At 47.4% G+C, this 18,808-nt stretch overlaps 1 protein-coding gene across 1 annotated transcript in view; it reads left to right on the top strand.

Annotated features, from left to right (window-relative positions):
* The window catches only part of LOC142567775 (WD repeat and HMG-box DNA-binding protein 1-like), a 350,415-nt gene that overhangs the window by 147,149 nt on the left and 184,458 nt on the right, over positions 1-18,808 (top strand). The window lies entirely within an intron of this gene.

Raw genomic sequence — 18,808 nt, 5'->3', positions numbered from 1 at the left:
ATGCTGATGGTGATGATGATTTAGTGGCAACCCTTCTGAAACACGGCAATGGAAAACAGCCACCTAGTCTACTGGAGCTAATCGAGTATTTATTTTATTTATTTAGAAAGACCTCACACGCCTACGAAGAGGCACAGGGTGAGGGGCGCAGAGTGCACAATTTATCAGAAAATACAATCGGTTAAAATATATGATTGCATAAAAGGTTTCAAATATAGGCACAAAACGATGAAATTTGCACATTTGCTGAAAAATGTCAAAAAAGAAGAAAAAGGAATGAACAGAAAGCATTGCATAAAAACAGCAAGAACAGCAAGAAGTATTACATAAAAGCAGCAAGATACCTTGCATTGAGATGTTATACCTATGCAGTGCGTAATGTTAAAAAATAACAACAGAAAACAAACGCATGACATGACGCGTGAGAATGCATTGAAAGCAAAAACGTAATGGGATTCCTGAGTACGCGTGTACTAACTCAACCCTGCGCCCTGTGTGCAGAAAAATGTTTCACCAAATCACTGCAAAAGGCAGCGTGATTTCTGAGCGAAGCAATGCTACCTGGAAGGCTGTTCCAGAGACGGAAACCGCGAGGCAGTGGTGAAAAGTTAGATGCTTGTGTCGCTCCCTATACGTGGGCATAGCTGAAATTATTGTGCAATTTGTGCGATGTGAAGTCGTGATCCTTGAAGCATGGTAGGGATAATCCTTCAGAAAGAATGAATTTATGGAACGATGGCAGCAATGCAATGTCACGGCGTGTAATCTACGACTGCAACGATAGCTTGCCTTTGATCTGCCTTATGGTAGACTGCGCGCTGTAATTGTGAGTAATGAAACGACTTGCCCAATTCGGAATGATTACCAGCGCTTCAGTTAGGTATTGCCTACACAAGCTGAGGTCGCACGAACGTTAAGTAAGGAAGATTATGCAACGCAGATGGAACAGTGCGCAAGTTCCGGCGGAAAAACTATAATGATTTGGATGTAATGGCAGAGACAAAGGTAATGTGCTCAGACCATGATAGGTTGGGTGTAAGGTGCACGCCAAAATATTTGTGTTCTGCCATGGGTGATATAATAATATTGTTAATGCGCTAGATAAACTGCGAACAGATTTACGGGAGAAAGACATTGTTTCACATTTTGACTCGTTTGGTGTCAGGAGCCATTTAGTTCACTATCTCTAGGTTTTGTTGGAGTTCCATATGATTATCACTATTGCTTACTGGTCAGTAGATTATGCAATCATCGGCGAATAATCGTTTGCAAGAAGATATCATTTAGAGATAATTTATGTAGAGAGATCATTTACATAGATTAGAAACAACAGAGGCGGAAGGCGCTTTCTTGTGGCAAACCAGAAGTAGCGTTAGATTTTGGGAGAATCATCATCATCGTCATCAGCCTGGTTACGCCCACTGCAGAGCAAAGGCCTCTCCCATACTTCTCCAAAAACCCCGGTCACGTACTAATTGTGGCCATGTCGTCCCTGCAAACTTCTTAATCTCAGCCGCCCACCTAACTTTCTGCCGCCCCCTGCTACGCTTCCCTTCCCTTGAAATCCAGTCCGCAACCCGTAATGACCGTCGGTTATCTTCCCTCCTCGTTACATGTCCTGCCCATGCCCAATTTGTTTTTCTTGATTTCAACTAAGATGCCATTAACTCGCGTTTGTTCCCTCACTTAATCTGCTCTTTGCTTATCCCTTAACGTTACACCTATCATTCTTCTTTCCATAGCTCGTTGCGTCATCCTTAATTTAAGTAGAACCCTTTTCGTAAGCCTCCAGGTTTCTGCCATGTAGGTGAGTACTGGTAAGACACAGCTGTTATACACTTTTCTCTTGAGGGATAACGGCAACCTGCTGTTCACGATCTGAGAATGCCTGCCAAACGCACCCCAGCCCATTCTTATTCTTCTTATTGTTTCCGTCTCATGATCCGGATCCGCCGTCACTACCTGCCCTACGTAGATGTATTCCCTTACCACTTCCAGTGCCTCACTACCTATTGTAAATTGCTGTTCTCTTCCGAGACTGTTAAACATTACTTTAGTTTTCTGCAGATTAATTTTTAGACCCACTCTTATGCTTTGCCTCTCCAGGTCAGTAAGCATGCACTGCAATTGGTCCCCTGAGTTACTAAGCAAGGCAATATCATCAGCCAATCGCAAGTTACTAAGGTATTCTCCATTAACATTTATCCCCAATTGTTCCCAATCCAGGTCTCTGAATACCTCCTGTAAACACGCTGTGAGTAGCATTGGAGAGATCGTATCTCCTTCTCTGACGCCTTTCTTTATTAGGATTTTGTTGCTTTCTTTATGGAGGACTACAGTGGCTGTGGAGCCGCTATAGATATGTTTCAGTATTTTTACATACGGCTCGTCTACACCCTGATTCCGTAATGCTTTCGTGACTGCTGAGGTTTCCACAAAATCAAACGCTTTCTCGTAATCAATGAAAGCTATATATAAGGGTTGGTTATATTCTGCACATTTCTCTATCACTTGATTGATAGTGTGAATATGGTCTATTGTTGAGTCGCCTTTACGGAATCCTGCCTGGTCCTTTGCTTGACAGAAGTCTAAGGTGTTCCTGATTCTATTTGCGATTATCTTAGTAAATAGTTTGTAGGCAACTGACAGTAAGCTGATCGGTGTATAATTTTTCAAGTCTTTGGCGTCCCCTTTCTTATGGATTAGGATTATGTCAGTGTTCTTCCAAGATTCCGGTACGCTCGAGGTCGTGAGGCATTGCGTATACAGGGTGGCCAGTTTCTCTAGAACAATCTGCCCACCATCGTTCAACAAATCTGCCGTTACATGATCCTCCCCAGCTGCCTTCCCCCTTTGCATAGCTCCCAAGGCTTTCTTTACTTCTTCCAGCGTTACCTGTAGGATTTCGAATTCCTCTAGACTATTCTCTCTTCCATTATCGTCGTGGGTGCCACTGGTACTGTATAAATCTCTATAGAACTGCTCAGCCACTTGAACTACCTATCCATATTAGTAATGATATTGCCTGCTTTGTCTCTTAACGCATACATCTCATTCTTGCCAATTCCTACTTTCTTCTTCACTGCGTTTAGGCTTCCTTTGTTCCTGAAAGCATGTTCAATTCTATCCATACTATACTTCCTTATGTCAGCTGTCTTACGCTTGTTGATTAACTTCGAAAGTTCTGCCAGTTCTATTCTAGCTGTAGGGTTAGAGGCTTTCATACATTGGCATTTCTTGATCAGATCTTTCATCTCCTGCGATAGCTTACTGGTATCTATTTATTTATTTTATTTTATTTCAATATTACTGCCAGCGTCTGGTTAGACGCCTTAAGCAGCAGTGGTTACATACATGACGAACAATACTTTGAGTACAAGGTGTGAAGCGTGAGCAAAATGAAATAGCACTGAATTTGAAAATATAAGCAGCGTGTCATTTGCGAAAACGTAGCAATTAGCGCTAGCAATGTTAAATTATTCCAGAAGAAAATCTAACCTGATCTTAGCGCCAAGTTGACAAACACTTTGGACACAGAAAACCTAAAGTAGAAGAATATATGTATGCCAAGCGTGGCAAACGATTACAGAACATACATCCTGTCAGCAAAATATAATTTAATAGTGTGTAAAAATGTGTAGCAGTGGCAGAAGCATCAGAAAGCGCGTACGGTCAATTATGTGGAAGGACAGGCCGGCAAAAAAGGAAAGGAGGACAGGGATGTACCCCGGTCATTTACAGAATTTCTTTAAGCAGCTTTCAGAATGATTCAATGGTGTCGCAGGCAACCACTGCAGCAGGAAGTACATCCATTCCCTAATGGTTCGGGGAAAATATGAATTTCTAAAGGCTTCTGTTTTGCAGTAGTAATCTTTAGGCTGCTTAGCGCGGCTAGACCGAGTTGATCAACGAGCGAGAGGCTCGGTATACGTGTCCTTGTCGATGCCCAATTTTCCATGATAGAGCAGATACGTGTACTTTAATCGTTCTCTATATCGCCGTTTTTGCAGGGTAACTTGTTCTCCTGTTTCGAGCATTGCAGTTGGTGATGCATACCTGCTGAAGGAATTGAATACAAATCTTATCGCCCTTTCTGAATTTTTTCCACGCTTTTTATGTTTATATCGCTCTGTGGATCCCAGACGACGGACCCATACTCGACGATCGGGCGGACGGAAGTTTTGTACGGTAGTAGCTTTATCTCATGGGGTGAATTTCTTAATCAACGCCTCAAGTAACCAAGCTTCTGCATGGCTTTCTTTTCTATGTATGACACGTGCTCATTCCATTTTAAATCCGAGCTGATAACTACACCCAAATATTTAGAGCTTGTCACGTATTTATTTGCCCATTGATCCTGCCTAACGGAGTTACCACCGACTTCTATTGCACACTACTTAATGATGCCCACAAGATTGTCGTTCATTGCTTCAACACTAAGATACTCTTCCTGAGTTAAAGCCGAATACCTGTTCTGTAGCTTGATCTGGAATTCTTCTATTTTCCGTCTTACCGCTAACTCATTGATCGGCTTCTTATGTACCAGTTTCTTCCGTTCCCTCCTCAGGTCTAGGCTAATTCGAGTTCTTACCATCCCATGGTCACTGCAGCGCACCTTGCTTAGCACGCCCGTCATCTTGTATGATGCCATGGTTAGCGCAGAGTATGAAGTCTATTTCATTTCTAGTCTCGCCGTCTGGGCTCCTCCACGTCCACTTTCGGCTATCCTACTTGCGGAAGAAGGTATTCATTATCCGCATATTATTCGGTTTCGCAAACTCTACTAATAACTCTCCCCTGCTATTCCTAGAGCTTATGCCACATTCCCCCACTGCCTTGTGTTCAGCCTGCTTCTTGCCTACCTTGGCATTGAAGTCGCCCATGAGTATAGTGTATTTTGTTTTCACTCTACCCATCGCCGATTCCACGTCTTTTTAGCAGCTTTGGACTTCCTGGTCATCATGACTGGATGTAGGGGCGTAGACCTGTACAACCTTCATTCTGTACCTCTTAATAAGTTTCACAAGAAGACCTGCCACCCTCTCATTAATGCTATAAAATTCATGTATGTTACCAGCTATATTCTTATTGATCAGGAATCCGACTCCTAGTTCTCGTCTCTCCGCTAAGCCCCGGTAGCACAGGTACTGCCCGCTTTTTAGCACTGTATGTGCTTCTTTTGGCCTCCGAACATCACGGAGCCCTATTATATCCCATTTACTGCCCTCTAATTCCTCCAATAGCACTGCTAGACTCGCCTCACTAGATAACGTTCTAGCCTTAAACGGTGCAAGGTTGATATTCCAATGGCAACCTGTCCGGAAAGTACATGTTCAGGGACATGTTCTTTGGCAGCAACAGTGACATTGTCCCAATCAATCTTGTGACTACGTCCCTGGCTATATGTCATCCCTGCGGCTCCTAGAATCGCTAAATAATTCAATCGACGCCAGCTACGATTAACGGCACACCAGGAACTATGCCTGCCATTTATGCACGTTCGTTACGTCACCTGCTGGCTACATAAGTGACGACCATTTCCTGTGCAACTCACTGAAGGAGGAACAAGTATGCGGTTCCGAAGCGTCGGATTATACATCAAACTTGGTCAGTGCTTGTGACCCCTTCATTCCCTCCTAACCAGACGAACTTTCGTCGAACCCTTGATTAAGAAAGAACTATTGCGCTATCATCGTGTAATAGAATGCGGTTACTCTCTTCTCCAGGGATTATTGTTTTCCAAAGTTTTGATGGATTGTTTTTGACTAATTATGGAAGGTCGTTAGAAAACTACTTATCCTTTGCTGTGCGTAGGGCAATTCAATCTGACTGAAGGTAGGCTTTGTATTCAATGCACGATGAAGGCGTGCTTAAGCTCTGGCGCACTTGTACAGCCGCCTTTTCTTATTCTTCACGCGCTTAAGAGTACAAATGCTATTCATTCTAGCATTTTTCTATGCATCCCCTTTATCTTTTTGGTTTCATCCTGCCAATTTCTGTACCTACCTATAGTTATGCCTGTAGTGTATCTTGTCCTATCCTATCCTCTTTCCTGCTTTATTACTCTAAACGTCTCCCGCTAATCTAGACTGCTGACTGGTTGATGCTTCCGACAACTTTAAGTTCAATCGCTTCTGAAAGGTGTACGTTATGCACGGTTCTCGCTAGGTGAATCCGTTCGCATTCCATCAGGATGTCCTAAGTGATCTGCGCATTTCTTCTGCAGCATATAAATGCTTGATCTTGTTGCGAATATGTCGCTGCGATATAGTTTCGTTTTTTATAAGAAGCCCGAACCTCAAATAGCACGGCAGTGTCCTTTGTGTATGGTGCAGGTTTTCGCTTCTAATTTCTTTCTTCCAATTCTTCTAAATCCACATGATCGTTTTTGTTTCCCGTCTTTGCATCCAATTAGCTGTGCCTGTTTCTCTCACTTTCTTTTTGATGACTCCTGTTTGTTTATTTTCCCTTTCAATTACCCTGTGTAATGTTCCAACTTTCATGACTATTCCTCAGTTTTTAGTCCAGGTGTTTCAAGTACAAATACTTGTGCCCTTTAGCCACTCATTTCCATTCATCCATGTTCCTGATTGTTTCTTCAAACTAATCTTTCTCTGTGATTCTGACTTCAAAACTGTTTCAGTTGTGGTTTTACCGTCGACTCCCAAAGCCAACCGATCTTGCGCTAACTTGCAACCAAGACAAGATATGTGATTTTAAGTACAGAATGCCACTTGCGAACATTAGCTCTGGCACCGTTACTCCTTTCCAGATTCAACGCAACACCTCATATTTATTGTTTCCCCAAAGTGTTCTTTTTTTACCATTGTTACATTCTGCTCCACTTTTTTTTCAGATTATGTTGGTGGTGTGCTTGAGTCAACCTTTCTTTCCTTTATGTATACGCCGAGGTACTTATATTGCTTGACTAGGGTTTGACTTGCTGTTGAATGGAAGCCACGTAATTAGTCGTCGGTCATTAAAGATCATAATTCCCGAGTTATAATTTGGTGGTGATGATGATGATAATGATGACTTATTGTCATCCTCTTTTAAATGGGGCGGGGACAAATCGTCCCCTAGCCTGCTTGAGTTACTCAGGTATGCTATCAATGCTTTCTCTTCTAGCGGACTTGTATACATGTCTTTGTACCGCTACCAATGCTTGTAGTAAATACGGTCGCGTCAATCTCTTTTTTTGCTTTAACAGCGAAGCTGTTTATAGCTACCCTCCGGTGGTGGTCGATGTCTCTGCGTCTACGCGCCGCGTCGACACAAAAATATTTTCGTCTCCAGTGTCTCGCCAATGCTCTGTAGCTCTCAAGCTAATGTAGGTATCTTGGAAAAAAATCATGTTGAAATGGGCCAAGACAACTTTAACATTACGCCGAGTTTCTTTTACTTGTCATAATCAGTTCACAGAGAACTTGTACAGGTTAGGTTAGGACAACTTATTTGTCCATAGTGTATTGACATATCATGAGTAGAAAGCACACCGTTATATGTGGCCTTTTTGGACAATGCAGGAGCGTATGAAAACGTAGACCGCGACATTTTGTGGGATATTCTAGAAGGGGAAGGCTTAGGTAACGATTGTCTACAGCTTTTGAGAGAGATTTACCAAGGAAATGCCGTTTGCATTGAATGGGAAAGGATAAAAGCGAGGAGAAAGTTCATATCAACAAGGGACGGAGGCAGGGGCGCCCTTTATCCCCGCTACTGTTTATGATGTACATGGTGAGGATGGAGAGGTCGCTGGAAGGAATATCGGGTTTAATCTCTCATACAAACAGGCGGGTACAATGGTAGAGCAGCAACTTCCAGGTTGATTTTATGCGAACGATATTGTGTTGCTAGCTAACAAGCAAAGTGATTTGCAACGCCTGGCTAATATCTGTGAACCGGAAGGCGAGAATTTAGGTTTGAAATATAGTGTTAGAAATCAGCTTTTATGGTACTCAATGAAAACAGTGAACAGACAGCGGCGATACAGGGCCAGGAAATACCTCGGGTAAAAGAATATAAACACCTTGGTATGTGGATAAATGGAGGCAATAGATATATGGAAACACAGCAATAAACAATGACAGTAAAGGGTAAGAGAAATGCAGCCATAACGCAACACACAGGGCTATACAATAGGTACGAGGTGCCCCGCGGTATTTGGAAAGGTGTGATGGTTGCAGAACTTCCTTTTGGAAATGCGGTTGTTTGCTTGAGATCAGGGTACATGCAGGACTCGATGGGAACCAAAGGTCAGTGGGACGCCTCGTACTGGGCGCTGACGGGAAGACTGCAAATGAAGCTGTGAAGGGTGATATGGGCTGGACTGGTTTTGACGTGAGGGAAGCTCACACGATAATTGATTATGAATAACGACTGATGAATAACGAAGAAACTAGATGGGCTGGGAGAGTGTTGAGGTATCTGTACAGGAAAAACATTAATTCACAGGGGAGGAGAAGAACTAGGAAGCTTCTCAGTAAGCATGCGGCCTGTAGGGTAAGCAACACAGAAGCAAAAACGTCAAGCTGAAATCCGAGAGGATGAAATAATCCCGTGGGTGGCGGCAATGGAAAAGAAACCTGCCATCAGGAACTGCTTTAGAAGAAAAAACGAAATCAGTAAAGAAACATTCATGATAACTCAAAGGGAAATTTATTACTTTTCGAAGCGAGATCAGGATGCCTTAGAACACGCACTTACAAAGCGAGATATAAGAAGGAAGAAGAATAAGCATGTGCTTGTTGCGGTAAAACTACTGGCCTCCTTGAAGCCCTTGGGTTCAGCGGGAGCAGGGGAAAAGGAAACGTGTCCGCAATAGAGATTAGTAAGAGGCGATGGGAAGTAGGGAAAAGTAGTAGAAAAGAAGAGAGGCGACAAAAAACAATGACGTTCAAAAGCAAAGTTCACAGTAGGGGGTCAGGAAATTTGGTTGTGGGAGGTCATTGTGTTTTTTTTTCTTTTTTAACCTAGGTAGGACATTAGGCAGTATAATAGCAACAGCTTGGTGGCGCAACCCACCGTCCAGATCCAAAAGGGACGCTCATAACATCCATATATCTGGGGCCCCGGCGGGATAGGAGCGGACCAATTGGAGGGCACACCGGGGGAGGGGGGGCAGAGCGGACGAATGACAGCGCGCTCCGGGGGATAGGGGAGGAGAGGGGTGTATGAGCAGGTGCTTCGCATGCCAGCGCTTTTTCGCCCCATGGATTCCGCTGGGCGTAAGCGGCAAAAGTAGCTTGCTCGAGAGCGACAGCGCCGATGTTGTGCAAATCTCGTGCTTCGGGAGCGAGAAGCGCAAGCAAAGCGCCAGCGGAGGGAAGCCACTGCCGCCAGGAATCCAGAGCGGCATGCGCAAGCTAAGCGCCGGCGGAGACAAGCCAACCCTACTTCCCACAGAAGGCAACCCAAGTGTCAGGAGAGGCAAGTTAATCCCCAACTTAGAGAGCAGGAAACCGAGCAGAGACGTTGACGCAGAGAGATTCTTCCCATAGGGGGTGCTGATGGAAGGTTCAAGAGAAAATTCCTCGACTGGGAGTGCGGCCACAGCTGCAAGATATCTGATAGACTGTGGTGGGATCACAACCTCATGCAAGTGACGAGTGTGCACAATCCGAAACCTAAGTTCGAATCTAGCAAAACGATGACAACGAGAGAGCAGACATTCATGAAACTTGCGCTAAACACGACTTCAAACTTCATAAAACGACTACCAGCTTCGCTGTTTTGAGATCTTTCACTGCGTGTAACTGACTTTACTTTTTCTATGCTTACAAGGCTCACACGCCGCAACGTATCGCCGTACCGAGTAAGCAAGGCCAGGCCAGCAGAAGTGACGGGTCGGATATGGTCGTATGTTCGGGTGACACAAAGATGGCCTGCAATTCGTGCTCATGAAGCTCATAGAGAAAGGCTCAGCGAGGGTGTCGAGAGGCGGCACAGAGAAAGGAAAGACCGTCGACGTGAAAATTATTTCGGCGGTACAAAACGCTGTTCTGGAGGGCGAACTACCGTAAGGATCGGTCAGTAGGCACAGATTCAGCTCGCTGAATGAGGGTCCGCAAAGTGACGTCACGGCGTTGCTCATTGGCCATGTCGAACCCTCGGAGACAGAGATAACGCAGGCGGAAGCGTCCGTGTCATGGATGTTGGGCGTGTCTACGGGGTAACGGGACAAGCAGTCGGCGTCAGTGTGCTGGCGCACTGATTTGTAAACCACCGAACAGCAATACTCCTGCAGCCGCAAAGCCCATCGTCTAAGCGTCCCTGTAGGGTCTCTTAAGGACGAAAGCCGAGAAAGAGAGTGACAACCGGTGACAGTATGAAAACGACAGTCAAATAGGTAGGGACGGAATTTCGTGGTCGCCCAAACAAGAAACAGACACTCTCTCTGGGTGATGTAGTAGTTTCGCTCTGAAGTAGACAAACGGCAGCTGGCGTACGCAATAATCTGGTCATGATGACGCTGAACTTTAGCCAAGACAGCACCGCTTCCGCGGCCACTTGCATAGGTGCGCACCTCATAGGGGGCTTAAACGTCGAAGTGACGGAGGACAGGCGGTGTGGTGAATGAGGTCGTGACATGAGAGGAAACCGTAGCTTGGGAGAAGCCCCACGAATAAGGCACATCTTTCTTTAGGAGGTCTGTCAGAAGCCGTGCAATAGTGACAAAATCTTTACAAAAGCGGCGGAAGTAAGAGCAAAATTCTACTAAGCTGCAGACATCTTTTGCTGAGTGCGCCAAAAGAAAGTATTTGATGGCGCGAATTTTTCCCTGGTAAGGTCGGATTCCAGATGCGTCAACCAGGCGTCCAAGTACAGTTTTGTGACGATGGACAAAATGGCATTTTTTCGAGTTTAGCTGCAGGCCAGCTTTGCGAAAATACCATGAATAGCTGAGAGTCTGCTCAAGGTGGGCGCCGAGCTCAGGTGAGAGCACTATACGTTCATCGAGGTAGCAAAGACAAGTCGCACGTTTAAACTCTGGAAGAGTCACTCATGCGGTCAAAGGTGACCGGAGAGGTACATAAGCCACAGGGCATAAATAACATTAAAATAATAAAGTCCGTCCGGTGTTATAAAGGCTGCCTTTGCGCTCATTTAGATCATCCACAGCAAGGAAAATTACTGGGCACCACAGAGGCCATCAAGGGTGTCATCTCTGCAGGGTTGTGGATAGACATCCTTATTTCTGATGCGATTGAGGTGTCGACAGTCCAGGCAGAATCGCCACGTGCCGTCTTTCTTTTTCACTGACGCGACAGGTGACGCCCAGGGACTTGACGATGGCTGAACGATATCTTTTACTAGCATCTTGTCTACTGCTTCCTTGATGCTCCAGCGCTGAAATTCGGCAGGGCAGTCGATGAAATGGCTTAGTACCTCCGGTGTGGATACGGTATTTCACAAAGGATGTCTGAATTTAGGTCAAATATGTATATAAAAATACAGTAAGTTGCGGAGAGCTTCAGCTTCGCCAAGCACGATGTCAGGGGCAATCATTCTTGCAATGTCTTCGTTAGAACAATTGGCAGACTTGCAACGCTCGCAGGGGTCGGCGACAGCAAAGTCTCAACGCAGCGATCCGCTAAAGTACTGATCGTGGCCAGGGAGATTGCGCTTCGCAGCACCTGCTTTATCAGGCGAAATTCACCACAGGAAGGCAAGCGCGGTTGTCGGTCGCAGCTTGTACGGAATGAAGGAAGATGACTTCGCCCGTGAGATAAACGGCAGTAACTGATGCAGAAATGTAATCACCATCAGGAACTGGCGGCAAAGGTGATCGATGTACGTCACGACCTGCGGTGGTACATGAATAATATCAGTCCGACCTGGACGAATTTCGTGTCGAGAGGAGGATCGGAGAGGAGAGGCAGGTCAAGGCGGACAGTACTTGCGGAACAATCGATGAGCGCAAAATGGTCTAGGCCAAGTATCAGGTAAGGGGGGCAGTTGATAGGCAAGGTGAAAATGCCGACATTATGGCGACCAGCAATACTTACACAGGCAATACACATTCCCACTACGCCAACCGTTCTGCCGTCGGCGATGCATGCGTACGACCCCAGTGATGGCAGGTGTGAGAGCTTTCTTTCGATGACGGTGAAGGTGAGCGCTCATAATGGAGATGTGTGCGCTGGTATCGATGAGTGCTGTGACATGTGCATTCTATTTGAACATCTAGGAAGTTGTGCTTCCTTAATAGCGTCAGCGGAGGATATTGCGGCATATTGCACAGTGCAGCACCACATCGAGATGCAGCATCGTCTAATTTTCTGGCAAAGTGGCTCCTGAGTACGGCTGCGAAGTAGAGAGCCGAAGTTAGGGCGGGACGTAGCTGCTTACGTCGTGGTTAGGGCGAGCGAGCGTAACGGCGGTCAGCACCAGAGAAGTCGGAAGCGCCCACGAAGCGGCGGGGTAAAGCGCTTCCGGGCGAAGTGCAGGGATACCAAAAGGCGCACCGGGGCGAAGGCGTCCAACGACTACGGCAGTAAGGAGAAATGTGACAAATTCGGCCGCAACAGAAACAGATCGACTTGTACGGTGTGCGCCATTCAGGTGGATTCCGGCAACGGGAAGAAAAGGGTGGGCTGCGGTAGGGCATGGTCATAGGAGGAGTGATACTGGTGTCAGGGCGATTAACAGAGCAGGCTGTGGGGAAGCGCAGGTTAGCGAATTCCTGGCGAACCACAGAATGGATCAAGGATATTATTGCGGCGTTGTCTCAAGGCGTCTGCTTGGCCGAGGCGGGAAACGCAGCATGGCGACGCACAACGCGAGTCGCTTTGTCGCACGCGTGTGGCCGGCTGTGTTGGTCGATGCAAGAGGATGTCGCGACGGTATTGGGCTGGTTGGAAAATTTATGGGCGACATGGCAGTTCTTCGCTGGCTGAAAGCGGCGGCATTTCTTTATGATAGTGTCGACAGCACAAGCGTTGTGAAAAACCATGACATTAGAAGCGTCATCCGCAATGCCTCTGCGGATATGTTCTGCTTTGAAGGACTCTGCCGTGAACGCGTCGATTCTGCGACAAATTGACGAGAACCTCTTGAATATAGGAGACGTATGACTCGGTAACACTTTGGGAGCGGGTAGCGAGCTGCTTTTTGGCAGCTAGTTGTCGACCAGACGTTTTGCCAAATAAGGTCGCACAGCTTTTGCTTGAACAGCTTCAAGCTAGTAAGTTCCTCTTCATGTGTTTGGAACCAAACACGCGGAGTTCCGTCCAAAATCATATTGGCTGGCACTGTGGTCGGGTCGCATCAGTTTTCCTTGCTGACACGTTCGTACATGCTCAGCCATTCTTTTAGGTCGACAGCATCGAGACCAGAGAATGTGTACGAGTTGTGCAGATGTGGAAGCGCAACGGACTGGGTATGGGTAGCTGATAGTGCCGATGCAGGCATGGACGACGATTCGTCGCCATAAGGCATTGTCACAAGCTGGATGTGATGTCCGGTGAGAAGCTCCGTTCGAATAAGATGCGTACCGCGCACTTCCCCCAAACGTTAGCCGTATAAAACTATTTGCAATATATTTAAAAGAGCGAACGTGCGCGCAGACAGGAGAGAGCCCAGCCAGGCTGTGTGTACTCTTCATCGTCTTCGGACCGTCGTAGTTCTCTTCTTCGCCTCATCGTAACAATATTGCGCAATTCCCGTCTGTTGTCAGTACATGGCAACACGGGAGGGAAACCGACAGCCCGATGTTTGTCCGCGAGAATAGAACTCTAGTCCTTCCATGTTTCATTCCGCTAATTAACTAGAAAGTATGCTCAATTGCAAATTGCACAGAAACGTGTTTTGTTTCGTGCTTTCCTTTAACGGCGCCCTGGTCAATGCGCACTGTCATTCGCGTCGAGGCTTGGTTTACAGGAACACTAAAGGCAAATACTAAGTCGGCGAGGACTGTTTAAATACCATTCGAAAAACCTCACATGTCATGAAAAGACTGTCTACGAGAAAATCCCATCTGAGCGGTCAGAATACTTTTTTCGAAATGCAAATCTCCCGCCACCCAACCGGGGAGTGGTGACGTTGCATACGCCATCACCACCCTTTGCTCCCTTCGGTGAGTAAAATGGCGCTTGACCGACGGCTGTACCCAACCAAGACAGAGCGGTGCATGCACCGCTGCAGCTGCGTTTTGGTCAAGTGGCGTAGACCGTTCGTACATCCCGTGACATCGCATAGAAGTTGAATTCTTTGCTACTTGCAGTTCGTGCGAGTGTCGCGAGCCAGGAAAACCAGAACATCACTACGCTATAACGAAGCTCATGAAACACGAAAACGTGGGTGGTGCGGACCGGAGCGAAAACGAAATCTTTCGACCGCTCGTGTCGTTGCCAAGGGTAATTCCGACGAGTTCTTTTTTCTGAAAATGAAATAGAACTGGAGAAGTAGCATTTTATTTCATATTATAACACTATACCACGATGTTTTATGCAACGAGTAGTTGAGTACTACTGACGGAATTTAACTCATGAGTGCTTTCGCCATCGGGCACGTGCTTGAATGTCCCGGGTGGGTCTCTGATTATGTCATTTATTTAATTCAATTTCTTGGTTATTAAGCATCTGTTCGCGAAAATATTGACGCCTTCGAGATTCTCGACTATCAATTTATCAATTTAGGTTGAATTAATATTCGTCTTTAGTATCCCTTAAACGGCCACCTGCGTCCTATGCACACTGTCAACACCAGTGGTGACAGTGTGCATAGTCACCATTTATGGTTTTGCTGTGGGCCCGGTACGCCTCGACAAGTGTGAAACCCGTCAATATATCTGACTTTAGGTACAGGATGGCATTTGCGAACGTCAGTGCTGGCGCCATGTCTCCTTTCCATATTCCATCCACCACTTCATATTTATCATAGCCCGGATTGCCCTCTGGTTCATTATTGCTACATTGCTCTTCCTTTTTATTTTCAGATTGCCTTGGTGTGTGCTTGAGTAAGTTTTTCCTTCGTTTATGTATTCGCGGAGGGCACGCACCAACTATACCTGGCGACAACTGACTGTGGCAGTGCAGTCAAGACTACAGAGTCGAGTCGTGCCTATTTTGATATGCCCCTGGATGTAGTTCTTTATCGAAATAATATTTACACTATGCAGGTTAAAGAAAAACGTTCCAGGAACTTGCACGTTCTTAATGCAACGTAATAATTTAATAATCAAGGAGCACGTTGCCGTGTCGAAGGAATTTTGTTATTCCATGCTTTACGGTTTTCTGGCGTCCGCATCCCTTTTCCATCACTTCTCAACGAATATGGCGTCCCCGGGTTGCAGCACGTCAACGTCGCCTGCCGACGCACGTCCACAGCGTTTACTCTAGCCGCCGTGCATGTGTGGCAAGATTTGCCGAAGGAATTGCTGTCCGCGCAGGCCAAGAAAGTCGTGTACAACGTTAAAGCTCAAGTATGCACCAGCGAACAGCAGCTGCCTATCAAAGACGCATCGGAAGGTGGGGAAGCTGTTATCGCACAGCGCGGGACGCGCCTGCATGTATCCAAAGTTTCTGGAAAGTTATCGATGCTTCTATCCGCTGTCTGTTGTCGCCGAACCTTGTATTATCTGATTTCATCGCTTGACACGAATGATGTAGAACTTTGTAGAAGGCATGCGGGTCCCAACGATTAGTCTGGAACATTCGATGACTGCTGCATAAAAGCCGACGCGCTTGACCCGCTGATCAGATTTTCGACGATCGCCGAGCGTGTTCGCCGCTATCGTTGTGCTATAAGTGTAGCCTGTTTTGTGGGCACAGGTTCGCCCAATTAAAGTTAGTTTTGTCGTTCACAGTATTGCTACTGTGTTATTCAACGTCACCACCACGTGACATCTGGTGGAGGTGCTTTACGCTCATGTACCGGACGCCCCCGACAAGCCATAATTCAAGCCCGGACCGAAAAGACAACACCAGCGCCGTCCCGGAACATCGAGCAAGCCGCCGTCTTCAACAGCTGCCCCCGGAGCACGGACTTCTACCTGAGACCAAGAAGATTGTGTCCAAAGCAACTCCAATGGCAGCCCCAGCGTCCCCCATCGTGCTGCAGCAGCCCAGGGAACCACCGACGTTCCGCGGTTCCACATTTGAGGACCCGTAAAGCTGGCTGGAAGCGTATGAGAGAGTCGCTACGTTTAACAGCTGGGCAAGCGACGACAAGCTGCGACATGTTTATTTCGCATTGGAGGACGCCTCCAGGACGTGGTTCGAGAATCGAGAAGCCACCTTGACGACGTGGGACCCGTTCCGAAGCGGCTTTCTGCAAACATTTACAAGCGTCGTGCGAAAAGAGCGAGCCCAAGCTCTACTGGAGACAAGAGCGCAGCTGCTGAATGAGGCGATCTCGATCTTCACTGAGGAAATGAACCGTCTGTTCCGCCACGCCGATCGGGAAATGTCCGAGGAGAAGAAAGTCCGCCTGCTGATGCGTGGTGTAAAGGAGGAACTTTTCGGCGCAATGATACGAAGCCCACCGACGACCGTAGAAGAGTTCCTTAGCGAGGCGACCAGCATTGAGAAGACACTCGAAATGCGGAACCGGCAATTCAACCGCCGCAAGAGCTCGACAAACTACGCCGGAGTTCAGTCACTGGCACCGACGACCTGCGCGAGACCATCAGGGCAGTCGTACGAGAGGAGCTTCAAAGGATCTTCCCTTCATCGCAACCTCAAGTGGCCACAGTCGCCGAAATTGTCAAAGAAGAAGTTCAGCGATCGCTCGGAGTTCCCGAGTTACAACTACAGTCCCCGCAGGGGTGTCTGCGTCAGCAAGCGTTTGGTGTGTTGCGACACCACGTACCCGAGCAGACGAAGGTTGGACCCTCCCGCGTGTAGCCGTGCGCGGCTTAGCCGTGCCTGGTGAAAGGGGGGTCCTGGGGGTTGAGCCGATGCTGGGTGTTGGGACCTTTAAGGCCCCCCGGCGGAGGCAACACACCCCTTTGGCCTCTGCTTCACATAGACGGCACCCCCGGACTGAACCACCCGGGGGAAATCGGTAGTTGCCTTTTCATGTCTCTCTCTCCCTCTAGCCTTCGTCTTTGTCTCACTTTTCATCTTTCCTATCTTTTCCTAGCTTCCGTGTACTTCCAATTTTTCCTGGCAGCAAGGGTTAACCTTGTGTGAATAACCAACCTAGGTTATCTCATATTTGGTTATAGTGATAACCTACAGCTGGCGTTTGCAGAACCTGTTTTTACAGTCCCTGTAACGTCCCCTTGTAGGGCTCCACGGTGGGTGGCTGGCGTTATTGCCGAAAATTACATAATTCTATGGCTAGTTCCTTCCCTCCCCTCCCAGATCGCCCTCAGAAAAGAGGGCGCACCGAAGATGTATTTCAGTTTTTTGGACGACAAAGACCCAACTTCCCACGATTTCGTGTGATTCACTTGGAAAAGTCAGACACACATGTACGCACAATCTCCCCATTTCTAGTTTCAAAGTCTTTAACTGACGCTCTTGGTCAAGGTTATAAGGCAACAAGGATGGCAAGCGGAGATCTCCTCTTGGAGCTCCATAATCTCAAACAATTTGAAAAGTTACCCAGTCTCGTGTCACTTGGGGACGTTCAAGTGACAGTGACTCCGCACCGCACTATGAACACTACCCGCGGCGTCGTCTCAGAGGATGATTTGCTTCAGCTGACAGACGCAGAGCTCTTGGAGGGATTTAGTGAGCAGAATGTTGTCAATGTGAGAAGAATAAAGATGAGGCGGGATGTTAAAGAGATTGCAACCAAACACCTAATACTCACCTTCAATTCAAGTGTCCTACCCGAGTCAATCGAGGCCGGGTACATAAAGCTCCGTGTTAGGCCGTACGTGCCAAATCCACTGCGATGTTTCAAATGCCAGCGCTTCGGCCACAGTTCGCAGAGCTGCCGCGGCCGCCAAACATGTGCTAAATGCAGTGCCCACGAACACTCCACTGAAGCTTGTGCGAACGCTCTCCACTGTGTAAACTGTGATGGGGAGCACGCCGCGTACTCGCGGTCGTGCCCTTCCTGGAAAAAAGAAAAGGAAATTGTTACAATCAAAGTCAAGGAAAACATAACTTTCAAGGAGGCACGCAGGCGGGTATCATACCTGCCAAGAAAACCTTTGCCGATGTGGCGCGTCAGGGGGCAGCGTCACAACGGCCTCCGGCGACAGTCCGAACCACCAATAGTGAGTCGGCAGTCACGCCATCTGCCCCCACGGTGGTCGCAGCTAGCGCTGCTCCACCAACCGAGCAGAAGGGACTACCAACCCCGAAGGTGGGCGCAGCCGAGACTGCCCCAACCTCCCCGGCCCCTTCCAGCGCTGGCAACAGCCGGCGCAGCCAAATCCCTCAGGGAGCCCCATCGACCTCCGGGCTGGTGGGCGCAGGGGTTTTGCCCTCCAAGGCGGACTCTCTCGAGAAACATCTCGCTCGCAAGAGCACGTGTCCGGCGCCTCACAACAGGCAATGGACACTACATCTATTCTCAAGGCGCACCAAGCGCCTAAGGACCGGCGAGACTCCCTCGAACGCTCCAGAAAGGGCAGAACCCCCGTTACAGGGCGTCAAAAGAGCTCTGTAACCTAAGGCATCACTTCCTTTTCCATACACACAGGACTTATTTACTTCCAATATGGCTACACAGATAATTCAATGGAACGTCAGAGGTCTTCTTAGAAACCTTGATGATGTGCAGGAACTCATCCACAAACACAATCCAAAAGTGCTGTGTCTACAGGAAACGCACTTAAAATCGAAACACACAAATTTCCTCCTACAGTATGTTACGTTTCGCAGACATCGCGATGATGCTCTCGCAT

Source organism: Dermacentor variabilis, unplaced genomic scaffold, assembly GCF_050947875.1.
Source record: "Dermacentor variabilis isolate Ectoservices unplaced genomic scaffold, ASM5094787v1 scaffold_14, whole genome shotgun sequence".
NCBI classification, from domain to species: domain Eukaryota; kingdom Metazoa; phylum Arthropoda; class Arachnida; order Ixodida; family Ixodidae; genus Dermacentor; species Dermacentor variabilis.
This window is presented reverse-complemented; position numbering and strand designations above follow the sequence as displayed.